Source organism: Scyliorhinus torazame, chromosome 31 (assembly GCF_047496885.1).
Source record: "Scyliorhinus torazame isolate Kashiwa2021f chromosome 31, sScyTor2.1, whole genome shotgun sequence".
Taxonomy (NCBI): Eukaryota; Metazoa; Chordata; class Chondrichthyes; order Carcharhiniformes; family Scyliorhinidae; genus Scyliorhinus; species Scyliorhinus torazame.
Genome location: NC_092737.1, coordinates 2,969,622 through 2,986,104, shown reverse-complemented (window position 1 = coordinate 2,986,104; position 16,483 = coordinate 2,969,622). Strand labels below are relative to the sequence as shown.

General features: G+C 56.8%; 1 pseudogene; it reads left to right on the top strand.

Moving 5' to 3' along the window:
• Window positions 1-16,483, top strand: part of LOC140404550 (calmodulin-binding transcription activator 2-like) — a 158,164-nt pseudogene that overhangs the window by 43,219 nt on the left and 98,462 nt on the right.

Below are 16,483 nucleotides of genomic sequence, written 5' to 3'. Positions count from 1 at the left end.
CAGTTCAGTTTCTGATCAATGGTAACCCCCAGGATGTTGACAGTATTACCATCCCAGACTACACCCCACCAGTGGCTGGGGTACGGGACAGAAACCCCAATATTTTATTTTAATTTTGTAAAGAGAGTGAGGAAAGGATTCCTCGTCCAGGAGAGATTTCACACAAAATAGGGAGATGATATATGAAACAAACTTTATTCCTGACACAGTATTAACATCACACAAGGAAATAGTTGACAATTACTCCTGAAACAACGATAATCGATACGGTGACACGATAACCCTTAACTGCTATCTTTACTCCCACTCAAACCAAAAAAATATTCTACTCTCAGAACACTGTTGGCCCTCACGAATACCGGCTTCAGAGAGCTGTCGGGATACTGTACTTTGAGAAAGAGAGATTGGTTGAAGCGGCTTTAAAGAAAAGATCGAATCCTGACAGAACTAAGCAGTAACCCCGACTGTATTTCTCCAGCTCACCTTCCAATCGCACTCCTCTGAACTGCCTGGAAAGATAATGCTAATCTCGCTACAGACATATCTTTTAACTGAACTGACTTCTGCTCACATCTTCAGCTAAAACTTAACACTGCTTTTGAAAAATGCCTGGTAACGAGGCTCCTCCCAGTAATTACATCAATTGCCAAGCTGAAACCTAATTAACTCCACAGGGAATCCCCTTAATCCAAACAACATTCCATTAGCTGAAGGTAGAGATGCGGAGACACAGGGGCTCCCAGTCACCTCCAGATAGGGACACAGGGACTCCCAGTCACCTCCAGATAGAGACACAGGGAATCCCAGTCACCTCCAGATAGAGACACAGGGAATCCCAGTCACCTCCAGATAGAGACACAGGGAATCCCAGTCACCTCCAGATAGGGACACAGGGGCTCCCAGTCACCTCCAGATAGGGACACAGGGAATCCCAGTCACCTCCAGATAGGGACACAGGGAATCCCAGTCACCTCCAGATAGAGACACAGGGAATCCCAGTCACCTCCAGATAGAGGCACAGGGACTCCCAGTCACCTCCAGATAGGGACACAGGGAATCCCAGTCACCTCCAGATAGAGACACAGGGAATCCCAGTCACCTCCAGATAGAGACACAGGGAATCCCAGTCACCTCCAGATAGAGACACAGGGAATCCCAGTCACCTCCAGATAGGGACACAGGGGCTCCCAGTCACCTCCAGATAGGGACACAGGGAATCCCAGTCACCTCCAGATAGGGACACAGGGAATCCCAGTCACCTCCAGATAGAGACACAGGGAATCCCAGTCACCTCCAGATAGAGACACAGGGAATCCCAGTCACCTCCAGATAGAGACACAGGGAATCCCAGTCACCTCCAGATAGAGACACAGGGAATCCCAGTCACCTCCAGATAGAGACACAGGGAATCCCAGTCACCTCCAGATAGAGACACAGGGAAACCCAGTCACCTCCAGATAGGGACACAGGGACTCCCAGTCACCTCCAGATAGGGACACAGAGACACGGGGGCTCCCAGTCACCTCCAGATAGGGACACAGAGAATCCCAGTCACCTCCAGATAGAGACACAGGGAATCCCAGTCACTTCCAGATAGGGACACAGGGACTCCCAGTCACCTCCAGATAGAGACACAGGGAATCCCAGTCACCTCCAGATAGGGACACGGACTCCCAGTCACCTCCAGATAGGGACACAGGGACTCCCAGTCACCTCCAGATAGAGACACAGGGACTCCCAGTCACCTCCAGATAGAGACACAGAGACAGGGGGAATCCCAGTCACCTCCAGATAGAGACACAGGGAATCCCAGTCACCTCCAGATAGGGACACGGACTCCCAGTCACCTCCAGATAGGGACACACAAACTCCCAGTCACCTCCAGATAGGGACACAGGGACTCCCAGTCACCTCCAGATAGGGACACAGGGGCTCCCAGTCACCTCCAGATAGAGACACAGGGACTCCCAGTCACCTCCAGATAGGGACACAGGGACTCCCAGTCACCTCCAGATAGAGACACAGAGACTCCCAGTCACCTCAAGATAGAGACACAGGGACTCCCAGTCACCTCCAGATAGAGACACAGGGACTCCCAGTCACCTCCAGATAGAGACACAGAGACAGGGGGAATCCCAGTCACCTCCAGATAGAGACACAGGGAATCCCAGTCACCTCCAGATAGGGACACGGACTCCCAGTCACCTCCAGATAGGGACACACAAACTCCCAGTCACCTCCAGATAGGGACACAGGGACTCCCAGTCACCTCCAGATAGGGACACAGGGGCTCCCAGTCACCTCCAGATAGAGACACAGGGACTCCCAGTCACCTCCAGATAGGGACACAGGGACTCCCAGTCACCTCCAGATAGAGACACAGGGAATCCCAGTCACCTCCAGATAGAGACACAGGGAATCCCAGTCACCTCCAGATAGGGACACGGACTCCCAGTCACCTCCAGATAGGGACACACAAACTCCCAGTCACCTCCAGATAGAGACACAGGGGCTCCCAGTCACCTCCAGATAGGGACACACGGGGACTCCCAGTCACCTCCAGATAGAGACACAGGGGCTCCCAGTCACCTCCAGATAGAGACACAGGGACTCCCAGTCACCTCCAGATAGGGACACAGGGACTCCCAGTCACCTCCAGATAGAGACACAGGGACTCCCAGTCACCTCCAGATAGAGACACAGGGGCTCCCAGTCACCTCCAGATAGGGACACAGGGGCTCCCAGTCACCTCCAGATAGGGACACAGGGGCTCCCAGTCACCTCCAGATAGGGACACAGAGACACAGGGACTCCCAGTCACCTCCAGATAGGGACACAGGGAATCCCAGTCACCTCCAGATAGAGACACAGGGACTCCCAGTCACCTCCAGATAGAGACACAGGGGCTCCCAGTCACCTCCAGATAGGGACACAGGGACTCCCAGTCACCTCCAGATAGAGACACAGGGAATCCCAGTCACCTCCAGATAGAGACACAGGGACTCCCAGTCACCTCCAGATAGAGACACAGGGAATCCCAGTCACCTCCAGATAGGGACACAGGGAATCCCAGTCACCTCCAGATAGGGACACAGGGGCTCCCAGTCACCTCCAGATAGGGACACAGGGACTCCCAGTCACCTCCAGATAGAGACACAGGGAATCCCAGTCACCTCCAGATAGAGACACAGGGACTCCCAGTCACCTCCAGATAGAGACACAGGGAATCCCAGTCACCTCCAGATAGGGACACAGGGGCACCCAGTCACCTCCAGATAGAGACACAGGGACTCCCAGTCACCTCCAGATAGAGACACAGGGACTCCCAGTCACCTCCAGATAGAGACACAGGGACTCCCAGTCACCTCCAGATAGGGACATTGGGACTCCCAGTCACCTCCAGATAGGGACACAGGGAATCCCAGTCACCTCCAGATAGAGACACAGGGACTCCCAGTCACCTCCAGATAGGGACACGGGGAATCCCAGTCACCTCCAGATAGGGACACAGGGGCTCCCAGTCACCTCCAGCTAGAGACACAGGGACTCCCAGTCACCTCCAGATAGAGACACAGGGACTCCCAGTCACCTCCAGATAGAGACACAGGGACTCCCAGTCACCTCCAGATAGAGACACAGGGGCTCCCAGTCACCTCCAGATAGGGACACAGGGAATCCCAGTCACCTCCAGATAGGGACACAGGGAATCCCAGTCACCTCCAGATAGAGACACAGGGACTCCCAGTCACCTCCAGATAGAGACACAGAGACAGGGGGAACCCCAGTCACCTCCAGATAGAGACACAGGGAATCCCAGTCACCTCCAGATAGGGACACAGGGAATCCCAGTCACCTCCAGATAGGGACACAGGGAATCCCAGTCACCTCCAGATAGGGACACAGGGACTCCCAGTCACCTCCAGATAGGGACACAGGGACTCCCAGTCACCTCCAGATAGAGACACAGGGGCTCCCAGTCACCTCCAGATAGAGACACAGAGACAGGGGGAATCCCAGTCACCTCCAGATAGAGACACAGGGAATCCCAGTCACCTCCAGATAGGGACACAGGGACTCCCAGTCACCTCCAGATAGAGACACAGGGAATCCCAGTCACCTCCAGATAGGGACACAGGGACTCCCAGTCACCTCCTGATAGAGACACAGGGAATCCCAGTCACCTCCAGATAGAGACACAGGGAATCCCAGTCACCTCCAGATAGGGACACAGGGACTCCCAGTCACCTCCAGATAGAGACACAGGGAATCCCAGTCACCTCCAGATAGGGACACAGGGACTCCCAGTCACCTCCAGATAGAGGCACAGAGACAGGGGGAATCCCAGTCACCTCCAGATAGGGACACAGGGGCTCCCAGTCACCTCCAGATAGGGACACGGACTCCCAGTCACCTCCAGATAGGGACACAGGGGCTCCCAGTCACCTCCAGATAGAGACACAGGGACTCCCAGTCACCTCCAGATAGAGACACAGGGAATCCCAGTCACCTCCAGATAGGGACACAGGGACTCCCAGTCACCTCCAGATAGGGACACACAAACTCCCAGTCACCTCCAGATAGGGACACAGGGAATCCCAGTCACCTCCAGATAGGGACACAGGGACTCCCAGTCACCTCCAGATAGGGACACACAAACTCCCAGTCACCTCCAGATAGGGACACAGGGACTCCCAGTCACCTCCAGATAGAGACACAGGGACTCCCAGTCACCTCCAGATAGAGACACAGGGACTCCCAGTCACCTCCAGATAGAGACACAGGGGCTCCCAGTCACCTCCAGATAGGGACACAGGGGCTCCCAGTCACCTCCAGATAGAGACACAGGGACTCCCAGTCACCTCCAGATAGAGACACAGGGACTCCCAGTCACCTCCAGATAGAGACACAGGGACTCCCAGTCACCTCCAGATAGGGACACAGGGAATCCCAGTCACCTCCAGATAGGGACACAGGGAATCCCAGTCACCTCCAGATACAGACACAGGGACTCCCAGTCACCTCCAGATAGGGACACAGGGACTCCCAGTCACCTCCAGATAGGGACACAGGGGCTCCCAGTCACCTCCAGATAGAGACACAGGGACTCCCAGTCACCTCCAGATAGAGACACAGGGAATCCCAGTCACCTCCAGATAGGGACACAGGGACTCCCAGTCACCTCCAGATAGGGACACACAAACTCCCAGTCACCTCCAGATAGGGACACAGGGAATCCCAGTCACCTCCAGATAGGGGGACACAAACTCCCAGTCACCTCCAGATAGGGACACAGGGACTCCCAGTCACCTCCAGATAGAGACACAGGGACTCCCAGTCACCTCCAGATAGAGACACAGGGGCTCCCAGTCACCTCCAGATAGAGACACAGGGACTCCCAGTCACCTCCAGATAGAGACACAGGGACTCCCAGTCACCTCCAGATAGAGACACAGGGACTCCCAGTCACCTCCAGATAGGGACACAGGGAATCCCAGTCACCTCCAGATAGGGACACAGGGAATCCCAGTCACCTCCAGATACAGACACAGGGGCTCCCAGTCATCTCCAGATAGAGACACAGGGAATCCCAGTCACCTCCAGATAGGGACACAGGGAATCCCAGTCACCTCCAGATAGGGACACAGGGACTCCCAGTCACCTCCAGATAGGGACACAGGGAATCCCAGTCACCTCCAGATAGGGACACAGGGAATCCCAGTCACCTCCAGATACAGACACAGGGGCTCCCAGTCACCTCCAGATAGAGACACAGGGAATCCCAGTCACCTCCAGATAGGGACACAGGGACTCCCAGTCACCTCCAGATAGGGACACAGGGACTCCCAGTCACCTCCAGATAGGGACACAGGGAATCCCAGTCACCTCCAGATACAGACACAGGGACTCCCAGTCACCTCCAGATAGGGACACAGGGAATCCCAGTCACCTCCAGATAGGGACACAGGGAATCCCAGTCACCTCCAGATAGAGACACAGGGAATCCCAGTCACCTCCAGATAGAGACACGGAGACACAGGGACTCCCAGTCACCTCCAGATAGAGACACGGGGACTCCCAGTCACCTCCAGATAGGGACACAGGGGCTCCCAGTCACCTCCAGATAGAGACACAGGGATTCCCAGTCACCTCCAGATAGAGACACGGAGACACAGGGACTCCCAGTCACCTCCAGATAGGGACACAGGGACTCCCAATCACCTCCAGATAGGGACACAGGGACTCCCAGTCACCTCCAGATAGAGACACAGGGACTCCCAATCACCTCCAGATAGGGACATGGAGACACAGGGACTCCCAGTCACCTCCAGATAGGGACACAGGGACTCCCATTCACCTCCAGATAGGGACACGGAGACACAGGGACTCCCAGTCACCTCCAGATAGGGACACAGAGACACAGGGACTCCCAATCACCTCCAGATAGGGACATGGAGACACAGGGACTCCCAGTCACCTCCAGATAGGGACACAGGGACTCCCAGTCACCTCCAGATAGGGACACGGAGACACAGGGGCTCCCAGTCACCTCCAGATAGAGACACAGGGGCTCCCAGTCACCTCCAGATAGAGACACAGGGGCTCCCAGTCACCTCCAGATAGAGACACAGGGACTCCCAGTCACCTCCAGATAGGGACACAGAGACTCCCAGTCACCTCCAGATAGGGACACAGAGACACAGGGACTCCCAGTCACCTCCAGATAGGGACACAGGGAATCCCAGTCACCTCCAGATAGGGACACAGGGACTCCCAGTCACCTCCAGATAGGGACACAGGGACTTCCAGTCACCTCCAGATAGAGACACAGGGACTCCCAGTCACCTCCAGATAGGGACACAGGGACTCCCAGTCACCTCCAGATAGAGACACAGGGACTCCCAGTCACCTCCAGATAGAGACACGGAGACACAGGGGCTCCCAGTCACCTCCAGATAGGGACACAGGGGCTCCCAGTCACCTCCAGATAGGGACACAGGGGCTCCCAGTCACCTCCAGATAGGGACACAGGGAATCCCAGTCACCTCCAGATAGGGACACAGGGCTCCCAGTCACCTCCAGATAGGGACACAGGGGCTCCCAGTCACCTCCAGATAGGGACACAGGGCTCCCAGTCACCTCCAGATAGGGACACAGGGACTCCCAGTCACCTCCAGGTAGGGACACAGGGACTCCCAGTCACCTCCAGATAGGGACACAGGGACTCCCAGTCACCTCCAGATAGGGACACAGAGACACAGGGACTCCCAGTCACCTCCAGATAAGACACAGGGAATCCCAGTCACCTCCAGATAGAGACACAGGAGCTCCCAGTCACCTCCAGATAGAGACACAGGGGCTCCCAGTCACCTCCAGATAGAGACACAGGGACTCCCAGTCACCTCCAGATAGAGACACAGGGACTCCCAGTCACCTCCAGATAGGGACACAGGGACTCCCAGTCACCTCCAGATAGAGACACAGGGGCTCCCAGTCACCTCCAGATAGTGATAGGGACACACAGGGACTCCCAATCACCTCCAGATAGAGACAGGGGGAATCCCAGTCACCTCCACATAGGGACACAGTGACTCCCAGTCACCTCCAGATAGAGACACAGGGACTCCCAGTCACCTCCAGATAGAGACACAGGGGCTCCCAGTCACCTCCAGATAGGGACACAGGGACTCCCAGTCACCTCCAGATAGAGACACAGGGGCACCCAGTCACCTCCAGATAGAGACACAGGGACTCCCAGTCACCTCCAGATAGTTACACTGAGGCACAGGGACTCCCAGTCACCTCCAGATAGTGATAGGGACACAGGGGCTCCCAGTCACCTCCAGATAGTGATAGGGACACGGGGACTCCCAATCACCTCCAGATGGGGACACAGGGACTCCCAGTCACCTCCAGATGGGGACACAGGGTCTCCCAGTCACCTCCAGATGGGGATACAGGGACTCCCAGTCATCTCCAGATAGGGACACAGGGATTCCCAGTCACCTCCAGATAGGGACACAGGGACTCCCAGTCACCTCCAGATAGGGACACAGGGACTCCCAGTCACCTCCAGATAGGGACATGGAGACACGGGGGCTCCCAGTCACCTCCAGATAGGGACACAGGGACTCCCAGTCACCTCCAGATAGGGACATGGAGACACGGGGGCTCCCAGTCACCTCCAGATAGGGACACAGGGACTCCCAGTCACCTCCAGATAGGGACATGGAGACACGGGGGCTCCCAGTCACCTCCAGATAGGGACACAGAGACACTGGGACTCCCAGTCACCTCCAGATAGGGACACAGGGACTCCCAGTCACCTCCAGATAGGGACACGGAGACACAGGGACTCCCAGTCACCTCCAGATAGGGACACAGGGACTCCCAGTCACCTCCAGATAGGGACACAGAGACTCCCAGTCACCTCCAGATAGGGACACAGAGACACAGGGACTCCCAGTCACCTCCAGATAGAGACACAGAGACACGGGGACTCCCAGTCACCTCCAGATAGGGACACGGGGAATCCCAGTCACCTCCAGATAGGGACACGGGGAATCCCAGTCACCTCCAGATAGGGACACAGGGGCACCCAGTCACCTCCAGACAGGGACACAGGGACTCCCAGTCACCTCCAGATAGAGACACAGGGACTCCCAGTCACCTCCAGATAGAGACACAGGGACTTCCAGTCACCTCCAGATAGAGACACAGGGGCTCCCAGTCGCCTCCAGATAGAGACACAGGGACTCCCAGTCACCTCCAGATAGGGACACAGGGACTCCCAGTCACCTCCAGATAGGGACACAGGGACTCCCAGTCACCTCCAGATAGGGACACAGGGACTCCCAGTCACCTCCAGATAGGGACACAGGGATTCCCAGTCACCTCCAGATAGGGACATGGAGACACAGGGACTTCCAGTCACCTCCAGATAGGGACACAGGGACTCCCAGTCACCTCCAGATAGGGACACAGGGACTCCCAGTCACCTCCAGATAGAGACACAGGGACACAGGGACTCCCAGTCACCTCCAGATAGAGACACTGAGGCACAGGGACTCCCAATCACCTCCAGTTAGGGACACAGGGACTCCCAGTCACCTACAGATAGGGACACAGAGACTCCTAGTCACCTCCAGATAGAGACACAGGGACACAGGGAATCCCAGTCACCTCCAGATAGGGACACAGGGACTCCCAGTCACCTCCAGATAGGGACACAGGGACTCCCAGTCACCTCCAGATAGGGACACGGGGAATCCCAGTCACCTCCAGATAGGGACACGGGGAATCCCAGTCACCTCCAGATAGGGACACAGGGGCACCCAGTCACCTCCAGATAGGGACACAGGGACTCCCAGTCACCTCCAGATAGAGACACGGGGGCTCCCAGTCACCTCCAGATAGGGACACTGGGGCTCCCAGTCACCTCCAGATAGAGACACAGGGAATCCCAGTCACCTCCAGATAGAGACACGGGGAATCCCAGTCACCTCCAGATAGGGACACGGGGAATCCCAGTCACCTCCAGATAGGGACACAGGGGCTCCCAGTCACCTCCAGATAGGGACATGGAGACACAGGGACTCCCAGTCACCTCCAGATAGAGACACAGGGAATCCCAGTCACCTCCAGATAGGGACACTGGGACTCCCAGTCACCTCCAGATAGGGACACAGGGACTCCCAGTCACCTCCAGATAGGGACATGGAGACACAGGGAATCCCAGTCACCTCCAGATAGGGACACTGGGACTCCCAGTCACCTCCAGATAGGGACAGTGGGACTCCCAGTCACCTCCAGATAGGGACACAGGGGCTCCCAGTCACCTCCAGATAGAGACACAGAGACACAGGGACTCCCAGTCACCTCCAGATAGGGACACAGAGACACAGGTACTCCCAGTCACCTCCAGATAGGGACACAGGGACTCCCAGTCACCTCCAGATAGGGACATAAAGACACAGGGAATCCCAGTCACCTCCAGATAGGGACACAGGGACTCCCAGTCACCTCCAGATAGAGACACAGGGAATCCCAGTCACCTCCAGATAGGGACACTGGGACTCCCAGTCACCTCCAGATAGAGACACAGGGATTCCCAGTCACCTCCAGATAGGGACACAGGGACTTCCAGTCACCTCCAGATAGGGACACAGGGGCTCCCAGTCACCTCCAGATAGGGACATGGAGACACAGGGACTCCCAGTCACCTCCAGATAGAGACACAGGGACTCCCAGTCACCTCCAGATAGAGACACAGGGGCTCCCAGTCACCTCCAGATAGGGACACAGGGGCTCCCAGTCACCTCCAGATAGGGACATGGAGACACAGGGACTCCCAGTCACCTCCAGATAGAGACACAGGGAATCCCAGTCACCTCCAGATAGGGACACTGGGACTCCCAGCCACCTCCAGATAGGGACACAGGGACTCCCAGTCACCTCCAGATAGAGACACAGGGATTCCCAGTCACCTCCAGATAGAGACACAGGGAATCCCAGTCACCTCCAGATAGAGACACAGGGACTCCCAGTCACCTCCAGATAGGGACACAGAGACACAGGGACTCCCAGTCACCTCCAGATAGGGACATGGAGACACAGGGACTCCCAGTCACCTCCAGATAGGGACATGGAGACACAGGGACTCCCAGTCACCTCCAGATAGAGACACAGGGACTCCCAGTCACCTCCAGATAGGGACACAGGGAATCCCAGTCACCTCCAGATAGGGACACAGGGACTCCCAGTCACCTCCAGATAGGGACACAGGGAATCCCAGTCACCTCCAGATAGGGACACAGGGAATCCCAGTCACCTAAAGATACAGACACAGGGGCTCCCAGTCACCTCCAGATAGAGACACAGGGAATCCCAGTCACCTCCAGATAGGGACACAGGGAATCCCAGTCACCTCCAGATAGGGACACAGGGACTCCCAGTCACCTCCAGATAGGGACACAGGGACTCCCAGTCACCTCCAGATAGGGACACAGGGGCTCCCAGTCACCTCCAGATAGAGACACAGGGATTCCCAGTCACCTCCAGATAGAGACACGGAGACACAGGGACTCCCAGTCACCTCCAGATAGAGACACGGGGACTCCCAGTCACCTCCAGATAGGGACACAGGGGCTCCCAGTCACCTCCAGATAGAGACACAGGGATTCCCAGTCACCTCCAGATAGAGACACGGAGACACAGGGACTCCCAGTCACCTCCAGATAGAGACACAGGGACTCCCAATCACCTCCAGATAGGGACATGGAGACACAGGGACTCCCAGTCACCTCCAGATAGGGACACAGGGACTCCCATTCACCTCCAGATAGGGACACGGAGACACAGGGACTCCCAATCACCTCCAGATAGGGACATGGAGACACAGGGACTCCCAGTCACCTCCAGATAGGGACACAGGGACTCCCAGTCACCTCCAGATAGGGACACGGAGACACAGGGGCTCCCAGTCACCTCCAGATAGAGACACAGGGGCTCCCAGTCACCTCCAGATAGAGACACAGGGGCTCCCAGTCACCTCCAGATAGAGACACAGGGACTCCCAGTCACCTCCAGATAGGGACACAGAGACTCCCAGTCACCTTCAGATAGGGACACAGAGACACAGGGACTCCCAGTCACCTCCAGATAGGGACACAGGGAATCCCAGTCACCTCCAGATAGGGACACAGGGACTCCCAGTCACCTCCAGATAGGGACACAGGGACTTCCAGTCACCTCCAGATAGAGACACAGGGACTCCCAGTCACCTCCAGATAGGGACACAGGGACCCCCAGTCACCTCCAGATAGAGACACAGGGACTCCCAGTCACCTCCAGATAGAGACACGGAGACACAGGGGCTCCCAGTCACCTCCAGATAGGGACACAGGTGCTCCCAGTCACCTCCAGATAGGGACACAGGGGCTCCCAGTCACCTCCAGATAGGGACACAGGGAATCCCAGTCACCTCCAGATAGGGACACAGGGCTCCCAGTCACCTCCAGATAGGGACACAGGGGCTCCCAGTCACCTCCAGATAGGGACACAGGGCTCCCAGTCACCTCCAGATAGGGACACAGGGGCTCCCAGTCACCTCCAGATAGGGACACAGGGCTCCCAGTCACCTCCAGATAGGGACACAGGGACTCCCAGTCACCTCCAGGTAGGGACACAGGGACTCCCAGTCACCTCCAGATAGGGACACAGGGACTCCCAATCACCTCCAGATAGGGACACAGAGACACAGGGACTCCCAGTCACCTCCAGATAAGACACAGGGAATCCCAGTCACCTCCAGATAGAGACACAGGAGCTCCCAGTCACCTCCAGATAGAGACACAGGGGCTCCCAGTCACCTCCAGATAGAGACACAGGGACTCCCAGTCACCTCCAGATAGAGACACAGGGACTCCCAGTCACCTCCAGATAGGGACACAGGGACTCCCAGTCACCTCCAGATAGAGACACAGGGACTCCCAGTCACCTCCACATAGAGACACGGGGACTCCCAATCACCTCCAGATAGGGACACAGGGACTCCCAGTCACCTCCAGATAGAGACACAGGGACTCCCAGTCACCTCCACATAGGGACACAGGGACTCCCAGTCACCTCCAGATAGTGATAGGGACACACAGGGACTCCCAATCACCTCTAGATAGAGACAGGGGGAATCCCAGTCACCTCCACATAGGGACACAGTGACTCCCAGTCACCTCCAGATAGAGACACAGGGACTCCCAGTCACCTCCAGATAGAGACACAGGGGCTCCCAGTCACCTCCAGATAGGGACACAGGGACTCCCAGTCACCTCCAGATAGAGACACAGGGGCACCCAGTCACCTCCAGATAGAGACACAGGGACTCCCAGTCACCTCCAGATAGGGACACTGAGGCACAGGGACTCCCAGTCACCTCCAGATAGTGATAGGGACACAGGGGCTCCCAGTCACCTCCAGATAGTGATAGGGACACGGGGACTCCCAATCACCTCCAGATGGGGACACAGGGACTCCCAGTCACCTCCAGATGGGGACACAGGGTCTCCCAGTCACCTCCAGATGGGGATACAGGGACTCCCAGTCATCTCCAGATAGGGACACAGGGATTCCCAGTCACCTCCAGATAGGGACACAGGGACTCCCAGTCACCTCCAGATAGAGACACAGGGACTCCCAGTCACCTCCAGATAGGGACATGGAGACACGGGGGCTCCCAGTCACCTCCAGATAGGGACACAGGGACTCCCAGTCACCTCCAGATAGGGACATGGAGACACGGGGGCTCCCAGTCACCTCCAGATAGGGACACAGGGACTCCCAGTCACCTCCAGATAGGGACATGGAGACACGGGGGCTCCCAGTCACCTCCAGATAGGGACACAGAGACACTGGGACTCCCAGTCACCTCCAGATAGGGACACAGGGACTCCCAGTCACCTCCAGATAGGGACACGGAGACACAGGGACTCCCAGTCACCTCCAGATAGGGACACAGAGACTCCCAGTCACCTCCAGATAGGGACACAGAGACACAGGGACTTCCAGTCACCTCCAGATAGAGACACAGAGACACGGGGACTCCCAGTCACCTCCAGATAGGGACACGGGGAATCCCAGTCACCTCCAGATAGGGACACGGGGAATCCCAGTCACCTCCAGATAGGGACACAGGGGCACCCAGTCACCTCCAGATAGGGACACAGGGACTCCCAGTCACCTCCAGATAGAGACACAGGGACTCCCAGTCACCTCCAGATAGGGACACAGGGACTCCCAGTCACCTCCAGATAGAGACACAGGGACACAGGGACTCCCAGTCACCTCCAGATAGAGACACTGAGGCACAGGGACTCCCAGTCACCTCCAGTTAGGGACACAGGGACTCCCAGTCACCTCCAGATAGGGACACAGAGACTCCTAGTCACCTCCAGATAGAGACACAGGGACACAGGGAATCCCAGTCACCTCCAGATAGGGACACAGGGACTCCCAGTCACCTCCAGATAGGGACACAGGGACTCCCAGTCACCTCCAGATAGGGGCACGGGGAATCCCAGTCACCTCCAGATAGGGACACGGGGAATCCCAGTCACCTCCAGATAGGGACACAGGGAATCCCAGTCACCTCCAGATAGGGACACAGGGAATCCCAGTCACCTCCAGATAGAGACACAGGGACTCCCAGTCACCTCCAGATAGAGACACAGAGACAGGGGGAACCCCAGTCACCTCCAGATAGAGACACAGGGAATCCCAGTCACCTCCAGATAGGGACACAGGGAATCCCAGTCACCTCCAGATAGGGACACAGGGAATCCCAGTCACCTCCAGATAGGGACACAGGGACTCCCAGTCACCTCCAGATAGGGACACAGGGACTCCCAGTCACCTCCAGATAGAGACACAGGGGCTCCCAGTCACCTCCAGATAGAGACACAGAGACAGGGGGAATCCCAGTCACCTCCAGATAGAGACACAGGGAATCCCAGTCACCTCCAGATAGGGACACAGGGACTCCCAGTCACCTCCAGATAGAGACACAGGGAATCCCAGTCACCTCCAGATAGGGACACAGGGACTCCCAGTCACCTCCTGATAGAGACACAGGGAATCCCAGTCACCTCCAGATAGAGACACAGGGAATCCCAGTCACCTCCAGATAGGGACACAGGGACTCCCAGTCACCTCCAGATAGAGACACAGGGAATCCCAGTCACCTCCAGATAGGGACACAGGGACTCCCAGTCACCTCCAGATAGAGGCACAGAGACAGGGGGAATCCCAGTCACCTCCAGATAGGGACACAGGGGCTCCCAGTCACCTCCAGATAGGGACACGGACTCCCAGTCACCTCCAGATAGGGACACAGGGGCTCCCAGTCACCTCCAGATAGAGACACAGGGACTCCCAGTCACCTCCAGATAGAGACACAGGGAATCCCAGTCACCTCCAGATAGGGACACAGGGACTCCCAGTCACCTCCAGATAGGGACACACAAACTCCCAGTCACCTCCAGATAGGGACACAGGGAATCCCAGTCACCTCCAGATAGGGACACAGGGACTCCCAGTCACCTCCAGATAGGGACACACAAACTCCCAGTCACCTCCAGATAGGGACACAGGGACTCCCAGTCACCTCCAGATAGAGACACAGGGACTCCCAGTCACCTCCAGATAGAGACACAGGGACTCCCAGTCACCTCCAGATAGAGACACAGGGGCTCCCAGTCACCTCCAGATAGGGACACAGGGGCTCCCAGTCACCTCCAGATAGAGACACAGGGACTCCCAGTCACCTCCAGATAGAGACACAGGGACTCCCAGTCACCTCCAGATAGAGACACAGGGACTCCCAGTCACCTCCAGATAGGGACACAGGGAATCCCAGTCACCTCCAGATAGGGACACAGGGAATCCCAGTCACCTCCAGATACAGACACAGGGACTCCCAGTCACCTCCAGATAGGGACACAGGGACTCCCAGTCACCTCCAGATAGGGACACAGGGGCTCCCAGTCACCTCCAGATAGAGACACAGGGACTCCCAGTCACCTCCAGATAGAGACACAGGGAATCCCAGTCACCTCCAGATAGGGACACAGGGACTCCCAGTCACCTCCAGATAGGGACACACAAACTCCCAGTCACCTCCAGATAGGGACACAGGGAATCCCAGTCACCTCCAGATAGGGGGACACAAACTCCCAGTCACCTCCAGATAGGGACACAGGGACTCCCAGTCACCTCCAGATAGAGACACAGGGACTCCCAGTCACCTCCAGATAGAGACACAGGGGCTCCCAGTCACCTCCAGATAGAGACACAGGGACTCCCAGTCACCTCCAGATAGAGACACAGGGACTCCCAGTCACCTCCAGATAGAGACACAGGGACTCCCAGTCACCTCCAGATAGGGACACAGGGAATCCCAGTCACCTCCAGATAGGGACACAGGGAATCCCAGTCACCTCCAGATACAGACACAGGGGCTCCCAGTCATCTCCAGATAGAGACACAGGGAATCCCAGTCACCTCCAGATAGGGACACAGGGAATCCCAGTCACCTCCAGATAGGGACACAGGGACTCCCAGTCACCTCCAGATAGGGACACAGGGAATCCCAGTCACCTCCAGATAGGGACACAGGGAATCCCAGTCACCTCCAGATACAGACACAGGGGCTCCCAGTCACCTCCAGATAGAGACACAGGGAATCCCAGTCACCTCCAGATAGGGACACAGGGACTCCCAGTCACCTCCAGATAGGGACACAGGGACTCCCAGTCACCTCCAGATAGGGACACAGGGAATCCCAGTCACCTCCAGATACAGACACAGGGACTCCCAGTCACCTCCAGATAGGGACACAGGGAATCCCAGTCACCTCCAGATAGGGACACAGGGAATCCCAGTCACCTCCAGATAGAGACACAGGGAATCCCAGTCACCTCCAGATAGAGACACG